The 20,428-nt window shown below is 45.2% G+C and overlaps 1 protein-coding gene across 1 annotated transcript in view; it reads right to left on the reverse strand.

Moving 5' to 3' along the window:
• Positions 1 to 9,812, reverse strand: part of erap2 (endoplasmic reticulum aminopeptidase 2) — a 41,575-nt gene extending 31,763 nt beyond the window's left edge. Inside the window, exon 1 of the mRNA XM_060907008.1 lies at positions 9,367 to 9,812. The gene's annotated coding sequence lies outside the window, so the exon portion shown is untranslated. The remainder of the gene's footprint in view (positions 1 to 9,366) is intronic.
• Positions 9,813 to 20,428: the final 10,616 nt, after the last annotated feature.

The raw sequence follows: 20,428 nt of genomic DNA on the forward strand, positions 1-20,428 counted from the left end.
TTGGCTACTCTACTACTAGGCTATCAGCTCATATACCGTGAGTAGAGAAAAACAAAATGGCAGAGTGTGTTGCTGAACTAACCGAGGACAAAATAAAAACTCTACTCAAAAACAAACCCCCCCCAAATTGTAATCAAGTGTTTAAAAGAAACAGAAATAGCTAAAAGAATATAGTGTGTATTGTGTCATCCCCCCCCCCCAAATATTGCCTGTTCCACACTCCAGCCCAGTCGGAGGCGGTAATTCACCTTTAAGTTGGTTTGCCAACCACTAAAAAACCCTAAAGAAGAAGAAGAACCCCCCCCAAAAAAAAAAAAAAAAAAAACACAACAAAATATGAAATAAAAGTCCTGGATGGTAAGAATGTATCTTTTGTTATTTTTCAAGAATTATTATGATAGCATTTTTCACAAATTGCTCCTGTCATTTTGTTGATTTGTTTACATTCTAAGCGGAAATTATTTTGTCAGGCGTTTTGTATAAAAGTTTTTATTATTTATCGAATTTGCAAAAAAATAAAAATGCTCTGTTTCTCAAAATCCAGTGAATGTGGATAGAATAAAACAGTTATTCCACTCAATCTCGTCATACATGGATTATAGCCAACTTGGTGCTACACGCCTCATTGGCTATCAGCTCATGTACGACTCGATTTTGTGAAATAACTGTTAAATATTTGGATGCATATCCCTTGCTTGCAATAACTGCATCAATTCAGTGACCGACTGGCATGACCCAACTCATCTCATTATCTCTAGCCACTTTATCCTGTTCTACAGGGTCGCAGGCAAGCTGGAGCCTATCCCAGCTGACTATGGGCGAAAGGCGGGGTACACCCTGGACAAGTCGCCAGGTCATCACAGGGCTGACACATAGACACAGACAACCATTCACACTCACATTCACACCTACGGTCAATTTAGAGTCACCAGTTAACCTAACCTGCATGTCTTTGGACTGTGGGGGAAACCGGAGCACCCGGAGGAAACCCATGCGGACACGGGGAGAACATGCAAACTCCACACAGAAATGCCCTCGCCGGCCACGGGGCTCGAACCCGGACCTTCTTGCTGTGAGGCGACAGCGCTAACCACTACACCACCGTGCCGCCCGGCATGACCCGATTGTTGTCTTTATTGTTTGTGATGTTTTTCCAGGCTTTTAGTGCAGGTTCTTTCAGTTGTTGTTTGTTTTGGGGGGTTTGTCCCGTCAGTCTTCTCTTCAGGAAGTGAAATGCATGCACAATTGGATTGAAGTATAAGAGGGTTAAGGACTAAGTTGTAAATTACTAGAACGTATAGTTTGTATTTTCTGGGTGTTTAGAGATTTTTTTTTTTAAATCATAGGACTGTTAACAGTAAGGTTTGTTTGGTTCAATTAATATGAACAAATCATTGCTCAGACTTCCTGTTTTCAAAACACTGCACCAACGTTGGCTAGGACATGTCCAATATGTTATCAGAACTTTCTACTGAAATTGTTATGTAGGAAGTTTCTCTTGGTTACTCTGTCTTTGATCTGTAGTGTTTTTTTTGTTGTTGTTTTTGACCTCTAAATCTCGATTATGGGTTTAACTCATAGTCTGGGTATAAGGTGTCTTATGCCAGGATCAAACTACATGAGATTTTTGTCTTTCATTATGGTCACCACGTCAGATTAGGCGATCATAGTGCCATACATTCTTGCCATGTCTTGGTTGGGAGACTGGCAACACTAAAATTTGACCCAGACCAATTATTGTTCATGTCCTTGCAGGTTGTTGGGAAGGAGGGTCAAGAAATTGTCAATCATAGCTACAGAAGGAGCATCAAGGAACGTGCTGTGGGAGATGTCAAACTAGGTAAGAAAATGCAAAAAAAAAACCCTGACATGCTAGACTTTTTGTCAGAGTGTCGTCGGTCACCACATCACTGTTGTTCAATTATATCACACTATAGTCCTGGGTGTGACTTTAAACTGCAACCAGTGGTGAGTCTCAGATTAGGGAGGACTTTAGTATTGGGGAAAGTGGAGTTTCCCCTTAATCACCATTGCTCCCAGGTCCACTCTGACCCGGAGTGGTAGCACCTGCCTGGGTTCCAGCTATGGGTTAAACAGTACATCACCAATAAGGCACTGGCAGCAGGGCGCTTTTCGGTGCAATGTGGCAGATGAACCCAACATGGTCAGTGGTACACCACCAGATGGCATGTGGAAGAGCCACTCAAATGGCCAATAGATGGCATCACTCGGCAAGTCAGTTGTCACTGCAGAGCAACTTCCATACCCGTCAGGTCTGTGGCACTTTTGTGCACCACTTGGCATCAGGTCTGGAGGTCCAGAAAGACAACATGATGGGGAAATGAAAAAATACAGTGAATACATTTGAGAAAATAATGCGGTCTTTGCATCATTCTTTCATCTCATGTCGCGAGCTGCTGAGATGTCGGACAATGATTAGGCCAAATCAGCTTTATCCGGCAGTGTATGGATAGCGGCTCAACATCTTACCCTAGTCAACCGATGTAGAGCTCTCTATTCTTGTTGTCTTACTGCTCATCGGCCAAAATGTTTCTAAGTAAAAGGCGTCGTGGATGACGAATGGCAAAGATGTCAACAATCTTGTCAATGTCGATTGCTCTGCCATAGCGTATTCCACATTTTCTTGATGCCGTGTTCTAGAAACGGCACACTAAAACTTAGCTTCGAAGCCACAAAATGCAACTTTGATGGAAAAAAAAAATTGCTTACCTCTCTTTATGTCGAAAGAAGGAGGAAAGTTTCGCTTGTTTTGACATGGCGAATTATTAATACACGAGGAAATACTCGTAATTCACAACTAAAAAGACTGCAGCTACACTGGCAGCTTGACCATGCTTTCCAGTGCGATCGTGTTGCGCTTGCACAGAACTGGGTTTTCGAGCCCAAACCACAGGAAGTCCATACAAGGTTATAGAAACCTTAATGAGGCTGAGGTGACAATCTAGTTTAAAAAAAAAAAGGTTAGAAAAATTACAGTGGCCGCTTTTCTAATATCCTTATGCGGCTATTGAAAAAAATGTATGGTCTGACAAAGGGGGGGGGTCACAGGCACCCCAGGACACCCCCACCCCCACGACGTGTAAGTATTGCACAGGTAGTATTACCCAGGTATTATTGCACAAGTAAGTATATATATTGCACAAGAGGCATTTTAACCATGTGTAGCTAGCAGTTTGCTGTAAAGTACTGATCCTGATAGTCGGTGCACACCGTATACGTTCAGAAGGGTTTCTATGGACGTAGAAGTGATCTGGACAGTATTGTTCATTATTGTGAGGAGCGTTTGGTGCTGTGTTTGATGAGGTGCTGGTTGTACAGTCTCACAGCAGTAGGGAGGAAGGAGCTGCTATACAGTGGCATGCAAAAGTTTGGGCACCCTCGCTGAAAATGTCTGTTACTGTGAATAGTTAAGTGAGCAGAAGATGAACTGATCACCAAAAGGCATAGGGGTAAAGACGAGACATTTCCTTTCAGCGTTTTATGCAGGATTTGTGTATTATTTTTGTTTTGTACAATTGGAGAGTGAAAAAAGAAAAGGAACACCATGCGAAAGTTTGGGCACCCCAATACATTTGAGTTCTCAGGTAACTTTTACCAAGGTTCCAGACCTTAATTAGCTTATTGAGCTGTGGCTTGTTCAAATTCTTTGTTAGGAAAGGTCAGATGATGCAGATTTCAAAGCTGTATAAATTCTCTGACTCCTCAAACTTGTCCCTAAAATCAACAGCCATGGGCTCCTCTAAGCAACTCCCTCGCATTCTGAACAATAAAATAATTGATGCTCACAAAGCAGGAGAAGGCTACAAGAACGTAGCAAAGTGTTTTCAGGTAGCTGTTTCCTCAGACTGTAATGTTATTAAGAAATGGCAGTTAACGGAAACAGTGGAGATCAAGGTGAGGTCTGGAAGATGAAGAAAACTTTCTGAAAGAACTGCTCGTTGGATTGCTAGAAAGGCAAATAAAAACCCTGTTTGACTGCAAAAGACCTTCAGAAAGATTTAGCAGACCCTGGAGTGGTGGTGCACTGTTCTACTATGCAGTGACACCTGAACAAATATGACCTTCATGAGAGAGTCATCAGAAGAAAACCGTTCCTGCATCCTAGCCACAAAATTCAGTGTCTGAAGTTTGCAAATGAACATCTAAATAAGCCTGATGCATTTTGGAAACAAGTCCTGTGGACTGATGAAATCAAAATAGAACTTTTTGGCCACAATGTGCAAAGGTATGTTTGGAGAAAAAAGGGTGGCAAATTCCAGGAAAAGAACACCTCTCCAACTCTGAAGCATGGGTGTGGATCGATCATGCTTTGGGGTTGTGTTGCAGCCAGTGGCACAGGGCACATTTCATTGGTCGAGGGAAGCATGGATTCGAATAAATACCAGCAAATTCTGGAAGCAAACATCACACCATCTGTAAAAAAGTTGAAGTTAAAAAGAGGATGGGTCCTACAATAAGACGATGATCCAAAACACACCTCAAAATCTACAATGGAACACCTCAAGAGGCACAAGCTGAAGGTTTTGCCCTGGCCCTCACAGGCCCCTGACCTAAACATCATTGAAAATCTGTGGATAGATCTCAAAAGAGCAGTGCATGCGAGACAGCCCAAGAAACTTGTAGAACTGGAAGCCTTTTGCAAGGACGAATGTGTGAAAATCCCCCAGGTAAGAACTGAAAGATTATTCGCTGGCTACAAAAAGTGTTTACAAGCTGTGATACTTGCCAAAGGGGGTGTTACTAGGTACTAACCATGCAGGGTGCCCAAACTTTTGCTTCGGATCCTTTACATTTTTTGGTATTTTACACCTGTAAATGATGGAAATAAAAATGTAATCTTGCAGAAAATATTAAAGAAATGTCTCGTCTTTACCCTTATGCCTTTTGGTGATCAGTTCATCTTCTGCTCACTTAACTATTCACAGTAACAGACATTTTCAGCGAGGGTGCCCAAACTTTTGCATGCTACTGTATGGCTCCTTAACACACTGCAGATGGAGGAGCCGGTCACTGAAGGAGCTGCCCAGTGCTGCTACTGTCTCCTGCAGTGGATGGGAGGTGTTCACCATTAAAAAGTGCATATCACGGGTAAATTCAGGAGCAAGATCAATGCAATTCTCCTATTTTATATTAAACTTTGGTCAAATACCTTGCGCAATACCAGAAAAATTCAGTTGAAATCAAGCCATTTGAGGCGAATTGATCCGCCTCTGAAAAAACTTGGCATTTGGATTTCCCGGCAAACATTGATTTTCATGACGTCGCGTGCGGGACGCCTCCCTCTGAAACGCTGGTTTGTTTATGAGAAAACGACCTGGTGGTTTTCTGCAAATTTCTTCAACGTTATCACGTGGTGAACAGATGTATTGTAGGAGGGTGTAGCAACACCAATCTTGATGGGATTAGTACTCATCGTTTTCCAAAAGACCGGACAATGAGAGAGAAATGGGAGCGCTTGGTTTACACAGGCTGTGCACTGAAACCGCGCAAGCTTGCTTCCACAGGTAACGTCACGATTCTGGCTCCAGACTCCTTTGGGATTTTTCCAGATGTGTTTTCATCTCATCTCATTATCTCTAGCCGCTTTATCATTCTACAGGGTCGCAGGCAAGCTGGAGCCTATCCCAGCTGACTACGGGCGAAAGGCGGGGTACACCCTGGACAAGTCGCCAGGTCATCACAGGGCTGACACATAGACACAGACAACCATTCACACTCACATTCACACCTACGGTCAATTTAGAGTCACCAGTTAACCTAACCTGCATGTCTTTGGACTGTGGGGGAAACCGGAGCACCCGGAGGAAACCCATGCGGACACGGGGAGAACATGCAAACTCCACACAGAAAGGCCCTCGCCGGCCCCGGGGCTCGAACCCAGGACCTTCTTGCTGTGAGGCGACAGCGCTAACCACTACACCACCGTGCCGCCCCAGATGTGTTTTGTTATTTTATTTTTTTCTGCTGTAGACAGATGACCTTACCATTCTGGATGACATACTTTCATGTAATAAAAAACCCCCAAAACAAACCAAAATTGGTCCAGAATATGCACTTTAAGGATGCAACTTGGCTAACATCTTCCTCAGGTCAACCTTCGATAACAGGACGCGCAGCACACAACAGTTATAAAGCAGTACATCTTACTGACTGGGGCAGCATGGTGGTGTAGTGGTCCTGTCATCATGCTGTCGCCTCACAGCAAGAAGGTCCGGGTTCGAGCCCCGTGGCCGGCGAGGGCCGTTCTGTATGGAGTTTGCATGTTCTCCCTGTGTCCGCGTGGGTTTCCTCCGGGTGCTCCGGTTTCCCCCACAGTCCAAAGACATGCAGGTTAGGTTAACTGGTGACTCTAAATTGACCGTAGGTGTGAATGTGAGTGTGAATGGTTGTCTGTGTCTATGTGTCAGCCCTGTGATGACCTGGCGACTTGTCCAGGGTGTACCCCGCCTTTCGCCCGTAGTCAGCTGGGATAGGCTCCAGCTTGCCTGCGACCCTGTAGAACAGGATAAAGCGGCTAGAGATAATGAGATGAGGGCTAGGGCATAATTTTGGGTAGGGACGCTAGGAACGTGTCCCTACCAATATTCAGCCGCTACTGTGTAATCACGATCAATAAAACCAATGTCCTAACCTGAGCAATGATTATATGGCACACAAAGGGTTAAACGTATGACACTGCTAATAATCCCCCCTCTAACGTAGATATACATTCTCTGATTAGCTACCTGTTTCTCGCTAACTTATATGGTTGGCTATCCCAGCTGTCACTCCATCTGCTGTAAAAGCAGCACACTTCCCACAGCAGCCGTGACGACCCGCTCATCAACCCCCCGTATCTCACACGTACACACCTGACCTACCCCACGCACCCCCCCACTCTCCGTCAGCCTACAAATTGAGCTGGACTTCGATGTCCATGCATGCTTGCCCTACGACTCGCATGCTGACTTGAGTATCATGGACGACGGCCCCCCTCCCAAGAAACGAGACATTCGTTCATTCTTCTTCAAAGTCAAGAATGTAAGTGCAGGGTTTCCGTCGAGCTTTAAAAACTCAACAAAATCCTTTTGATGTATGGAAACCCTTCATAAAAGTATTGCTGCGGCTCCTTAGGCAGGTTTAGCAAAGTGACAGGACGCATCAGAGCTAGGCTACTGCATAGCTGCAGAGAAAAGGAATGCTGGAGCAACGTAACTTGGTGTTAGATAATAGCATCGATGAATGAATGTTAAATTTATAGACCTAATGGTTTTACAGAATGTAAGTAGTCAGATGTAGGCTACTGCATGGCCATGCAGATGTGCGACTTGCATTTCAGAATCAACAGCGTGACAGCCGCGGAGTCTGCTGCTGAGTCTGCTGCGTTCACCGTTTTACAGAGACCTCTTTCTACTACTACTAGGCTAGGCTAGATACAACAAATCCATGGTCCTTTACTGCCACCTACAGCCGAATATTGGTAACTGCCGCATGAACATAGAAGTCACAAGCACATCTGCAGTGAAAATCATAACACACGTTACGAACACAGAAACAGGCAACAAAAAGACATAATATGGAAAATGGAGGGGCAACAAAAAGACAAAAAAAATGGGGGGTATACTACAAATGCAATACTAATGTAATCATAATCATGCTATAATAGGCAATCACTAAATTATATATCCGAATATCATTTTAACTAAATTTGAGCTTAATTACAGAATAGAAAATGCCACCAGTAGCACCTATTTATGAGTGTCTCAATAAGGCAGTCAGTGAATTTTGAGACACCCCCCCCCCTTCAATGTCAAACAATACAGATCTCATCTCATCTCATTATCTGTAGCCGCTTTATCCTGTTCTACAGGGTCGCAGGCAAGCTGGAGCCTATCCCAGCTGACTACGGGCGAAAGGCGGGGTACACCCTGGACAAGTCGCCAGGTCATCACAGGGCTGACACATAGACACAGACAACCATTCACACTCACACCTACGGTCAATTTAGAGTCACCAGTTAACCTAACCTGCATGTCTTTGGACTGTGGGGGAAACCGGAGCACCCGGAGGAAACCCACGCGGACACGGGGAGAACATGCAAACTCCGCACAGAAAGGCCCTCGCCAGCCACGGGGCTTGAACCCGGACCTTCTTGCTGTGAGGCGACAGCGCTAACCACTACACCACCATGCCGCCAACAACACAGATATTGAATTTTAAAAAAAACAATATTTAATGCTAAAAATGCTTAAAGTTTTTAATTCTTATTTTCATGTATTTCTGTGAAAGAGACAGAACGACGGGCGGCACGGTGGTGTAGTGGTTAGCGCTGTCGCCTCACAGCAAGAAGGTCCGGGTTCGAGCCCCGTGGCCGGCGAGGGCCTTTCTGTGCGGAGTTTGCATGTTCTCCCCGTGCCCGCGTGGGTTTCCTCTGGGTGCTCCGGTTTCCCCCACAGTCCAAAGACATGCAGGTTAGGTTAACTGGTGACTCTAAATTGACCGTAGGTGTGAATGTGAGTGTGAATGGTTGTCTGTGTCTATGTGTCAGCCTTGTGATGACCTGGCGACTTGTCCAGGGTGTAACCCGCCTTTCGCCCGTAGTCAGCTGGGATAGGCTCCAGCTTGCCTGCGACCCTGTAGAACAGGATAAAGCGGCTACAGATAATGAGATGAGACAGAACGACTGCTTAAACACAAATTAGGAATTGTGTGGTGTAAAAGTAATAAATCATCAGATTCTAGCAAAGGTGCCTCGATCAAGGGCACTTCAGCCATGGATGGAGATATAAGGGTGGGATTTGAACCTGCAACCCTGGGATCTAAAAACCAACTCCCTAACCATTACACCACGGCTGCCCTTGTTAATCTATAACATCTGCATAACATGAAATTATGATTGCTAATGGAAAAAAAACCCCACACCTTTCGGAAGCTCTGCCTTGGATCACTTTTGTGTCCCCACCAATGTCAAAATCAAAGTTACTCCCTTGGATGAGGGAAATGATACAGTATGGACCAGAAAGACTGTCTATGTTTCAGTGCCAGGTCAGAGCAGCAACTGCATTTTGAGACAGCATGCTGGAAAGAATGTCCAGTAGAACCAGGACACATATTGAGTGTGCACCAGAGCAGACCATGTGCACTGCAGCAGGCTTTAGTGGGATGAGTGGGATGAGTGGGACAGAGCTCGCGTGTAATGTGACACTGAGCCTCTGTCCCAGTCCCCCAGGCGCTGCAGGAAGCGCTGCCACACACGGGCGGAGATCAGGAAGCAGACTGAGGTGCACACGGTCACTTAAAGACGCACACAGGAGGGAAAAGCACAGAGAAATGTTTTAGGCGACAAAATGAAGGTGATGAGTTTACCTGAGTCACCGTCGCGCCAAGCGCAGCTTTCATTTTCCCTTTCGGCTTGCCGTTGATTACCCACAATCCCCTGCGCGCGCAGCTGCTGCTACAGGATTAGCCGAGCTCATCTCTGCTGCGCGTCTGGACAACCAGCTCCTTCCTTCCGTCCTTCAACTCTCTCTCTCTCATTAGTGCACCATTATGGAATCAATTTTGTGCCAAAATGTTCATACGATACTTTTGAAATATCAAACAAAAACGATAAATCAAAATAAAAAAAAAAGTAAATTTTTTTAGACTGGCAAACAAATTATTCGTGTAATCGTGCAAAATATATCAGTCTATTACTCTTCAGAAACCTTTTATTTTTGTTCCGCGTCTTTCTCAGTTTTGTTTGACGCAATTTACTTTGGTTGCGATTCCAGCTTTCTCGTTTGCGCTCCCTGACTTTTTGCTTGCAGTTTTGGCACAAACTTCACGTGTGGGCGGGCTGTCCAGGAATGCATTCCCATTGGCTAACTTGTGTTTGACTGACAGCTACGCTCAGCCATTCCCTACTCGGATTCTGGCGGACTGTTTGGCGAGTGACCGATTCATTGACGGTAAACAAGGATCGAGTGGACTTCAGTGGCGACTATGATATTGAATTAATTCAACAAAGTGTCAGTGCGGGACAGATGTGTTGTATGTGTTGCAGTAGTGCACATTATGCAGGTGTGTTTAACGTTAGCAAGACAGCTATTATATTGGGGGGTGGAGCTAAGGCTAACATTTGACTTGCCACGAAACACCTGCATAATGTGCACTACTGCAACACATCTGTCCCGCACTTACACTTTGTTGAATTAATTCAATATCATAGTCGCCGGGGCGGCACGGTGGTGTAGTGGTTAGCGCTGTCGCCTCACAGCAAGAAGGTCCGGGTTCGAGCCCCGGGGCCAGCGAGGGCCTTTCTGTGTGGAGTTTGCATGTTCTCCCCGTGTCCGCGTGGGTTTCCTCCGGGTGCTCTGGTTTCCCCCACAGTCCAAAGACATGCAGGTTAGGTTAACTGGTGACTCTAAATTGACCGCGAGTGTGAATGGTTGTCTGTGTCTATGTGTCAGCCCTGTGATGACCTGGCGACTTGTCCAGGGTGTACCCTGCCTTTCGCCCGTAGTCAGCTGGGATAGGCTCCAGCTTGCCTGCGACCCTGTAGAAGGATAAAACGGCTAGAGATAATGAGATGAGATGAGATCATAGTCGCCACTGAAGTCCACTCGATCCTTTTTTACCGTCAATGAATCGGTCACTCGTCAAACAGTCCGCCAGAATCCGAGTAGGGAATGGCTGAGCGTAGCTGTCAGTCAAACACAAGTTAGCCAATGGGAATGCATTCCTGGACAGCCCGCCCACACTTGAAGTTTGTGCCAAAACTGCAAGCAAAAAGTCAGGGAGCGCAAACGAGAAAGCTGGAATCACAACCAAAATAAATTACGTCAAACAAAACTGAGAAAGACGCAGAACAAAAATAAAAGGTTTCTGAAGGGTAATAGACTGGTATTTTGCACGATTACACGAATAATTTGTTTGCCAGTCTAAAAAAATTGACTTTTTTTGTATTTTGTCGTTTTTGTTTGATATTTCAAAAGTATTGTATGAACATTTTGGCACAAAATTGATACACCATTCACTACCACACACAGTCCTGCACAAAAGTGTAAAGAAATACTATCGGCCAAAAATGGCTTAAAGGTCATAGGCAAGGGTTGGAGCTGAAACGTAGAATATCAACTTCATTGTCTAGAACAGGGCTTTTCAAAGTGTGGGGCGCGCCTCCCCTAGGGGGCGCCAGAGTTCTTCAGGGGGGGTGCAATGTGAGGAAAAATAAACCAGAATAAGTTACTATTGCAGACATTTAGCGAACTTCAGCTAGCCTTTGCCAGAGACAAAATGGATCGACTTTTAGTACCTAAAGCTACAGTGAGAGAGGAGACAGAGTCTGGGTCAAGCAAAAAAAGAAGGAAGTATGACCACGATTATTTAAAGTTTGGATTTTCATGGACTGGATCTGAAGATGCTCCACTGCCACAGTGTGCTGTCTGCCAAGAGGTGCTAGCTAACGATGCTATGAGATGTTTAAAATGTGTAAAACAAGATGTTTAAAAAAAAAAAAAAGCACAGATGTTTAAAATGTGTAAAAAAAAAAGAGGTTTTAAAAAAGTTCGTATGTTTTAAATGTGTAAAAAAGATGTTTTCAAAAAAGCACAGATGTTTAAAATGTGTAAAAGAAAAAAATAAAAATGTGTACAACAACCGTTTTTTAAAATGCGAATGGAACATTAAGTATAGCAACAACAAAAATTGTAAGGGGGGGGGCTGTTGTTTATTTGCTCTCTGAGGGGGGGCTGACTCTCCCACACTTTGAAAACCCCTGGTCTAGAAGAACGACTGAAAAAGCGAATTCAAGCTTCCTTGTGTCTAATTTGCACCCTAAAACGGTTAAAATGTCCTGTTTTTTGCCTTATTTCCGAAGGTTTGTGTACATCTCACGTTTATGCGCACTTTCACCGCTAGGGGGCAGCCGTCGTGACGTCATTAAAGCCAAACAGACGGAGAACAGCTCTATCCACAACTTTTCACCTCATAAAACACTTATCTGGAACAATGCTGATATCTCATCTCATTATCTGTAGCTGCTTTATCCTGTTCTACAGGGTCGCAGGGAAGCTGGAGCCTATCCCAGCTGACTACGGGCGAAAGGCAGGGTACACCCTGGACAAGTCGCCAGGTCATCACAGGGCTGACACATAGACACAGACAACCATTCACACCTACGGTCAATTTAGAGTCACCAGTTAACCTAACCTGCGTGTCTTTGGACTGTGAGGGAAATCGGAGCACCCAGAGGAAACCCATGCGGGCACGGGGAGAACATGCAAACTCCACACAGAAAGGCCCTCATTGCCCACGGGGCTTGAACCCAGGACCTTCTTGCTGTGAGGCGACAGTGCTAACCACTACACCACCGTGCCACCACAATGCTGATATTACAATTAAAAACAAATCTGTATTTTTCTCTAGATGGTACGATCATGGTATCTGCAACGTTATCTTTTTATTTGATGGATCTGGTGCAGTATCGACTTATGAACAATTTCTGTCACGTCATAACCTCCCAGTCCCGTTTAGGGAATTTAACTCATTTACTAAAGCTATCCCAAAAGGATTTATCCAACTGATAAAAAGTCATCTATCTTTTGGAGAAGATAATATAATGGACTGGTGGCACAGTGGTGTAGTGGTTAGCGCTGCCGCCTCACAGCAAGAAGGTCCGGGTTCGAGCCCTGTGGCCAATGAGGGCCTTTCTGTGCGGAGTTTGCATGTTCTCCCCGTGTCCGCGTGGGTTTCCTCCGGGTGCTCCGGTTTCCCCCACAGTCCAAAGACATGCAGGTTAGGTTAACTGGTGACTCTAAATTGACCGTAGGTGTGAATGTGAGTGTGAATGGTTGTCTGTGTCTATGTGTCAGCCCTGTGATGACCTGGCGACTTGTCCAGGGTGTACCCCGCCTCTCGCCCATAGTCAGCTGGGATAGGCTCCAGCTTGCCTGCGACCCTGTAGAACAGGATAAAGCGGCTAGAGATAATGAGATGAGATGAAACAAAAATGGCAAAAAGTATGACCTTCCTTCTGTGCCTTCAAGTCAGAAATAGACTTGCTCCTCAGTTCTCTTCGCTTGGTTAAAAATAATCAAAAAATGACAGACTTTTATGTCTCCTTCACACAGTATTGAAAGTATGATTGATCCCTTCCTCTCCTTGTACTATGTAATATTATATAATATTATATAATATATTTTGTTATTTGTTCTTTATTTTTAACACGTATTGTAAAAGTGGAAGACTGTATTTAATTTTTTTCCTGTCTTTTTCTTTATGTTGACGTCTGTTTGTCTGTGTCTTGCTGTCTGTGTTGTTATTGTTACTGTTCTACAGCATCAATAATAATAAAAAAAAAAAGCTCTGTGTTTACCTGCGAACTGAGCACACGTGATGGGAAGTTCGGCTCTTTTCAGAGAGCCGGCTCTTGTGGCACGGCTCCCAAAGAAGAGCCGGATCTTAATTTATTATCATCTGTAGCCTCATATTTTAGCCTAACTTGGCAAATATGAATGCTTTGTGTGTTTATAAACCCTTTTGCATTTAGTGTTTTTATGAGAAGCCTTATAATTGCCTTCTGCAATAAGTGCCCACTGCTCTGACAGTTCTGATGTGTCTGTGCAGGTTTGTGGTGGAACCTGCTCTTACTGTTATTTTCATTTTACAGTCAAGGCACTCTGCTCTGCTATTCCCAATATCATGCTGCTTCGTTTACGGGTGTCAGTGAAATTTACGTGTTTTTGCGACGCACTCGCACTCTCCTCCTCACCGCTGTCTACTGTCTCACTCACTGACTGACGGGACGGACAGACGCTCCACCTGACTGTCGCGTTTGTCCCCCTTTCTGTTTTCACATAATGGTATGAGGCCACAAGGCCGCCATGCTGCCAATCAAAACAAAGTTCTGCCGTGAGCAGAGCTGAGCCACTGAGAGTGAGAGCTGAGCAGCGAAAGGAAAAAAAATGTGGGGAGCCGGCTCTCACTCGATGGGAGTTGGCTCTTCTGATTCACTACAAAGCGCATGACACATCACTACCGAGCACACGTGTACGGACTTTGGTCGTGAGAGGTTGTGTAAAATGTCTGATAGTGATTTTGAAGTAGGAACTCTCCAAATTGAACATCGAGAGGTGAAACCATATATGTATGAACCTCTGGCCGTGAATGTGGCTCACTGATTTAACTGTGCAGCCTCGGAATCGGACAGCGACTCGGCCGACTCTGATCGCGGTGACCCCAGTCCTCAACAAGACTCGTGCCCAAACGATTTACCCTGGTAATTATGATAAATTCTTACTTTCATCCTAATACTAAATAAGAGCCCTTTTAAAGAATAATTAAACCGCCCTCCCGAGTGGATATATGTAACGATTACTTGACAGTGCGCCGGTAGGCCACATTAGCCTGCCATCCGCGGCATTATACTATTTATAGCCGACTCTAAGCGAGGAAATATCCCTTTGTCTCATTTCCACAATGATTGTACAGGATCCCTCAGGATTCTTGACTTGTCAATTGCAAGCAAAAGTAAAAATGTTTACCCCCAATCTTCTCCTTTTTGCTTGAGCGTTGCTGGTCCGTTTCTTCTATGACTGCTTGATTTTGTTTCACGTGCACAATCCACTCTCTCCGCCTCATCTCCTCTTCCGGAAAAAGCCATCCCTCTGGCTTCACGCGCACAATCCTCTCTTTCTGCCTCATCTCCCCTTCCAGAAAAAGCCATCCCTCTGGCTTCACGTGCACAATCCACTCTCTCCGCCTCATCTCCTCTTCCGGAAAAAGCCAATCCACTCTCTCCACCTCGTCTCCTCTTCCGGAAAAAGCCGACCCTCTGGCTTCACGCGCACAGTCCACTCTCTCCGCCTCATCTCCTCTGACGGAAAAAGCCATCCCTCTGGCTTCACGCGCACAGTCCACTCTCTCCACCTCATCTCCTCTTCCAGAAAAAGCCATCCCTCTGGCTTCACACGCACAGTCCACTCTCTCCACCTCATCTCCTCTTCCGGAAAAAGCCATCCCTCTGGCTTCATGTGCACAATCCACTCTCTCCGCCTCATCTCCTCTTCCGGAAAAAGCCAATCCACTCTCTCCGCCTCGTCTCCTCTTCCGGAAAAAGCCAACCCTCTGGCTTCACATGCACAGTCCACTCTCTCCGCCTCATCTCCTCTTCCAGAAAAAGCCAACCCTCTGGCTTCACACGCACAGTCCACTCTCTCCGCCTCATCTCCTTTTCTGGAAAAAGCCATCCCTCTGGCTTCACGCGCACAGTCCACTCTCTCCGCCTCATCTCCTCTTCCGGAAAAAGCCATCCCTCTGGCTTCACACGCACAGTCCACTCTCTCCGCCTCATCTCCTCTTCCGGAAAAAGCCATCCCTCTGGCTTCACACGCACAGTCCACTCTCTCCGCCTCATCTCCTCTTCCGGAAAAAGCCATCCCTCTGGCTTCACGTGCACAATCCACTCTCTCTACCTTGTCTCCTCTTTTGGAAAAAGCCAATCCTCTCGCTCTGCCTCTTCTCCTCTTTCAGAAAAAGGTAAAAACTCCTTCCTGAACCAGTCCCGTTGTTACAGTTCACTACACAACAATAAGGCATGTTTTTTCTTTGGAAATTCCTGAATGCATGTCTGCACTCAAGCCGAACAGCAATGTAAGTAAACAGAAGTGGACTCAACTCAAGCAGTTAGTTTGGCTTAAATGACGTCATGCACCAAATGGTCATGGAAATAGCCGACAGAAATTCGCCATGATTCGCGCTAACTTATTTTAATTATTACTTATTAACAATACTTCTTGGGACCAGAAGAAAATTATAGAGGTTTTTTTTAACATATAAAGTTTCAAATGTGCATAAAATTAAAATCATTGCCTATGAGCTTTAAAAGTGATGAAATGAAAAATACTATAAACAATAATCAGTAAGAAAGAAAGCACAACTTTATTCATCACACACTTGTGAAATTCATCCATCCATCCATCCATCCATCCATCCATCATCTGTAGCCACTTATCCTGTCCTACAGGGTCGCAGGCAAGCTGGAGCCTATCCCAGCTGACGATGGGCGAGAGGCGGGGTACACCCTGGACAAGTCGCCAGGTCATCACAGGGCTGACACAGAGAGACAGACAACCATTCACACTCACATTCACACCTACGGTCAATTTAGAGTCACCAGTTAACCTAACCTGCATGTCTTTGGACTGTGGGGGAAACCGGAGCACACGGAGGAAACCCACACAGACACGGGGAGAACATGCAAACTCCACACAGCAAGACCCCCGTCGACTGCTGGGCTCAAACCCAGAACCTTCTTTCTGTGAAGCGACAGCGCTAACCACTACACCACCGTGCCACCCCTTGTGAAATTCTTCTCTGCATTTAACCCATCTGAAGCAGTGAACACACACACACACATACCCAGAGCAGTGGGCAGCCATGCTAACAGTGCCCAGGGAGCAGTTGGGAGTTAGGTGCCTCGGTCAAGGGCACCTCAGCCCAAGGCCGTCCCATATTAATCTAACTGCATGTCTTTGAACTGTGGCGGAAACCAGAGCACCCGGAGGAAACCCACGCAGACACGGGGACTCCATACAGAAAGGCCCTCACCAGCCACTGGGCTCAAACCCAGAACCTTCTTGCTGTGAGGTGACCGTGCTAACCACTTACACAACTGTGCCACCCACACCCAAGCCATAATAAATGACAGTCAGTATTTGGTGTGAGTCGAAGCTTTGCTTTAAAAAAAAATAGCAGTCTCAGGTACAATGAGTACAGTTGTATAAGGAAATGAGCTGTAGGTTTTACTGAGCATCTTACAGAACCAGCCAGAGTTCTTCTTGACACTTTGACTGTCACACTCGCTTCTTCATTTTGCACCAAAATCCAGCAGCCTTCATTATGTTTTCTTTTTTAATCTGAAAAGTGGTCTGTTATGGAATATGCTGCTCAGATACAAACTTTTTTTTTTTACTTGTAACATTTAATTTTGTGCTGAAAAATGAACATTTGGACTCTAAAATGTTGCAATGTTTTAACTTAATAATGTGGAAGTCATAGAAATCTACTGTATAACAAAGCTTGTATGAAAAAAAGGAGGCCAAAGACTTTTGCACAGTCCTGTATCTTTTTATGTCAAACACATCTTTACTAGCCTACTAGAACAATCATGCCAAAGTCTTCCAAAACCCTCAGGTGCCATTATTATTATTATAAGTTCACAGTTTCAGTGTAATTGACTGGTCTATTCATACTGCTGCATGTCCATCAGGTCCCCATGACCTCAGATCGACAGCAGCTTCCGCAAGATATTTGCAGTTCCCAGCAATGCAGATTTCTGAAAAAACCCTACGTTGTACTTGATCTTCAACTGGTCCAAGAAATACAGATGTTTGTGAGGAATTGACCTCACAATGCCAGTCCTATTACTAGCACTGGAATTATTATTATTATCTCATCTCATCTCATTATCTCTAGCCGCTTTATCCTGTTCTACAGGGTCGCAGGCAAGCTGGAGCCTATCCCAGCTGACTACGGGTGAAAGGCGGGGTACACCCTGGACAAGTCGCCAGGTCATCACAGGGCTATAGACACAGACAACCATTCACATTCACACCTACGGTCAATTTAGAGTCACCAGTTAACCTAACCTGCATGTCTTTGGACTGTTGGGGAAACCAGAGCACCCGGAGGAAACCCACACGGACACGGGGAGAACATGCAAACTCCACACAGCAAGACCCTCACTGGCCACTGGGCTCGAACCCGGACCTTCTTGCTGTGAGGCGACAATGCTAACCACTACACCACCATTCCGCCCATCTCATCTCATCTCATTATCTCTAGCTGCTTTATCCTGTTCTACAGGGTCGCAGGCAAGCTGGAGCCTATCCCAGCTGACTACGGGCGAAAGGCGGGGTACACCCTGGACAAGTCGCCAGGTCATCACAGGGCTGACACATAGACACAGACAACCATTCACACTCACATTCACACCTACGGTCAATTTAGAGTCACCAGTTAACCTAACCTGCATGTCTTTGGACTGTGGGGGAAACCGGAGCACCCGGAGGAAACCCACGCGGACACAGGGAGAACATGCAAACTCCACACAGAAAGGCCCTCGCCGGCCACGGGGCTCGAACCCAGGACCTTCTTGCTGTGAGGCGACAGCGCTAACCACTACACCACCGTGCCGCCCATTCCGCCCATTATTATTATTATTATTATTATTGGGCGGCACGGTGGTGTAGTGGTGTGGCGATGGTGGCAAGGAAAAACTCTCTCAGACAACACGAGGAAGAAACCTCGAGAGGAACCAGACTCAAAATGGAACCCATCCTCATTTGGGTGATAACAGATAGAGTGATTATAACATTTTAACAGTTTTAACAGGAAATCTGTTTCATTTATGTTATAAACTCTTCATTGATGGACACTTGAATGCAAAACTGTTCATAACAAAAAAAAGTTAGCAAGTTAACTGTAGTCCTCAGCCATAAAAGCATTATTGTAAATGTCCAGAGCATCTTCCAAGTGCGACTTTCGACTGTCTATATGGGGCCGTCCTCCACAGGAGCGATGTGATGAGACTCCAGCCAAACATAGGGCACCAGGATGGATCAGGCAGGTCCGAGGAGCAGAAAAGGTCAGCAAAATGTGTGTTTTTGAGCTGCAAACTAGATGATATGACTGTACTGTGATGAAACACATCAATGCTCATGTTAATATTATAAAAATGACTATTTTTACAAATGTCAGCATTTTATGGGTTGAAAATAGCTCAAAACACAATCAAACCTTTTCAAGGCTGCTGCTCAACTAGAGCCAACAGTCTGGTATTTCTCTACATCATATCAAATTTTTATTTTAAAAAAAACAAGAAGAAGAAGGAATATTATTGCCCACTAACCAGAGATGGGCATCCCACCTCCCCTAGCCCTCATACTTGAGTGGGAATCTGTGAAACAGCATATTTCATGTTCAAATATATGGGTCTGTCTCAGAAACTGGGTACTGTGTGGGTACCCCACTAAATATACTCACAGTCAGTAAACTATACAGTTTCGAATGGTGATGTTGGTTTTAATTTGAAATAAAATGATGAAAGAAATAATACAGATAAAACTAAAGGCACCCTATTTTTTTCATACAAACTTTGTTATAGATTTCTATTTTATGACTTCTACATTGGTGGCACGGTGGTGTAGTGGTTAGCGCTGTTGCCTCACAGCAAGAAGGTCTGGGTTCGAGCCCCGTGGCCGGTGAGGGCCTTTCTTTGCAGAGTTTGCATGTTCTCCCCGTGTCCGCGTGGGTTTCCTCCGGGTGCTCCGGTTTCCCCCACAGTCCAAAGACATGCAGGTTAGGTTAACTGGTGACTCTAAATTGAGCGTAGGTGTGAATGTGAGTGTGAATGGTTGTCTGTGTCTATGTGTCAGCCCTGTGATGACCTGGCGACTTGTCCAGGGTGTACCCCGCCTTTCGCCCGTAGTCAGCTGGGATAGGCTCCAGCTTGCCTGCGACCCTGTAGAAGGATAAAGCGGCTAGAGGTGATGTGATGTGTGTGTGACTATTTTTACAAATGTCAGCATTTTATGGGTTGAAAATAGCTCAAAACACAATCAAACCTTTTCAAGGCTGCTGCTCAACTAGAGCCAACAGTCTGGTATTTCTCTACATCATATCAAATTTTTATTTTAAAAAAAACAAGAAGAAGAAGGAATATTATTGCCCACTAACCAGAGATGGGCATCCCACCTCCCCTAGCCCTCATACTTGAGTGGGAATCTGTGAAACAGCATATTTCATGTTCAAATATATGGGTCTGTCTCAGAAACTGGGTACTGTGTGGGTACCCCACTAAATATACTCACAGTCAGTAAACTATACAGTTTCGAATGGTGATGTTGGTTTTAATTTGAAATAAAATGATGAAAGAAATAATACAGATAAAACTAAAGGCACCCTATTTTTTTCATACAAACTTTGTTATAGATTTCTATTTTATGACTTCTACATTGGTGGCACGGTGGTGTAGTGGTTAGCGCTGTTGCCTCACAGCAAGAAGGTCTGGGTTCGAGCCCCGTGGCCGGTGAGGGCCTTTCTTTGCAGAGTTTGCATGTTCTCCCCGTGTCCGCGTGGGTTTCCTCCGGGTGCTCCGGTTTCCCCCACAGTCCAAAGACATGCAGGTTAGGTTAACTGGTGACTCTAAATTGAGCGTAGGTGTGAATGTGAGTGTGAATGGTTGTCTGTGTCTATGTGTCAGCCCTGTGATGACCTGGCGACTTGTCCAGGGTGTACCCCGCCTTTCGCCCGTAGTCAGCTGGGATAGGCTCCAGCTTGCCTGCGACCCTGTAGAAGGATAAAGCGGCTAGAGATAATGTGATGTGATGTGTGTGTGACTATTTTTACAAATGTCAGCATTTTATGGGTTGAAAATAGCTCAAAA

This window comes from Neoarius graeffei, chromosome 24 (assembly GCF_027579695.1).
Source record: "Neoarius graeffei isolate fNeoGra1 chromosome 24, fNeoGra1.pri, whole genome shotgun sequence".
Taxonomy (NCBI): domain Eukaryota; kingdom Metazoa; phylum Chordata; class Actinopteri; order Siluriformes; family Ariidae; genus Neoarius; species Neoarius graeffei.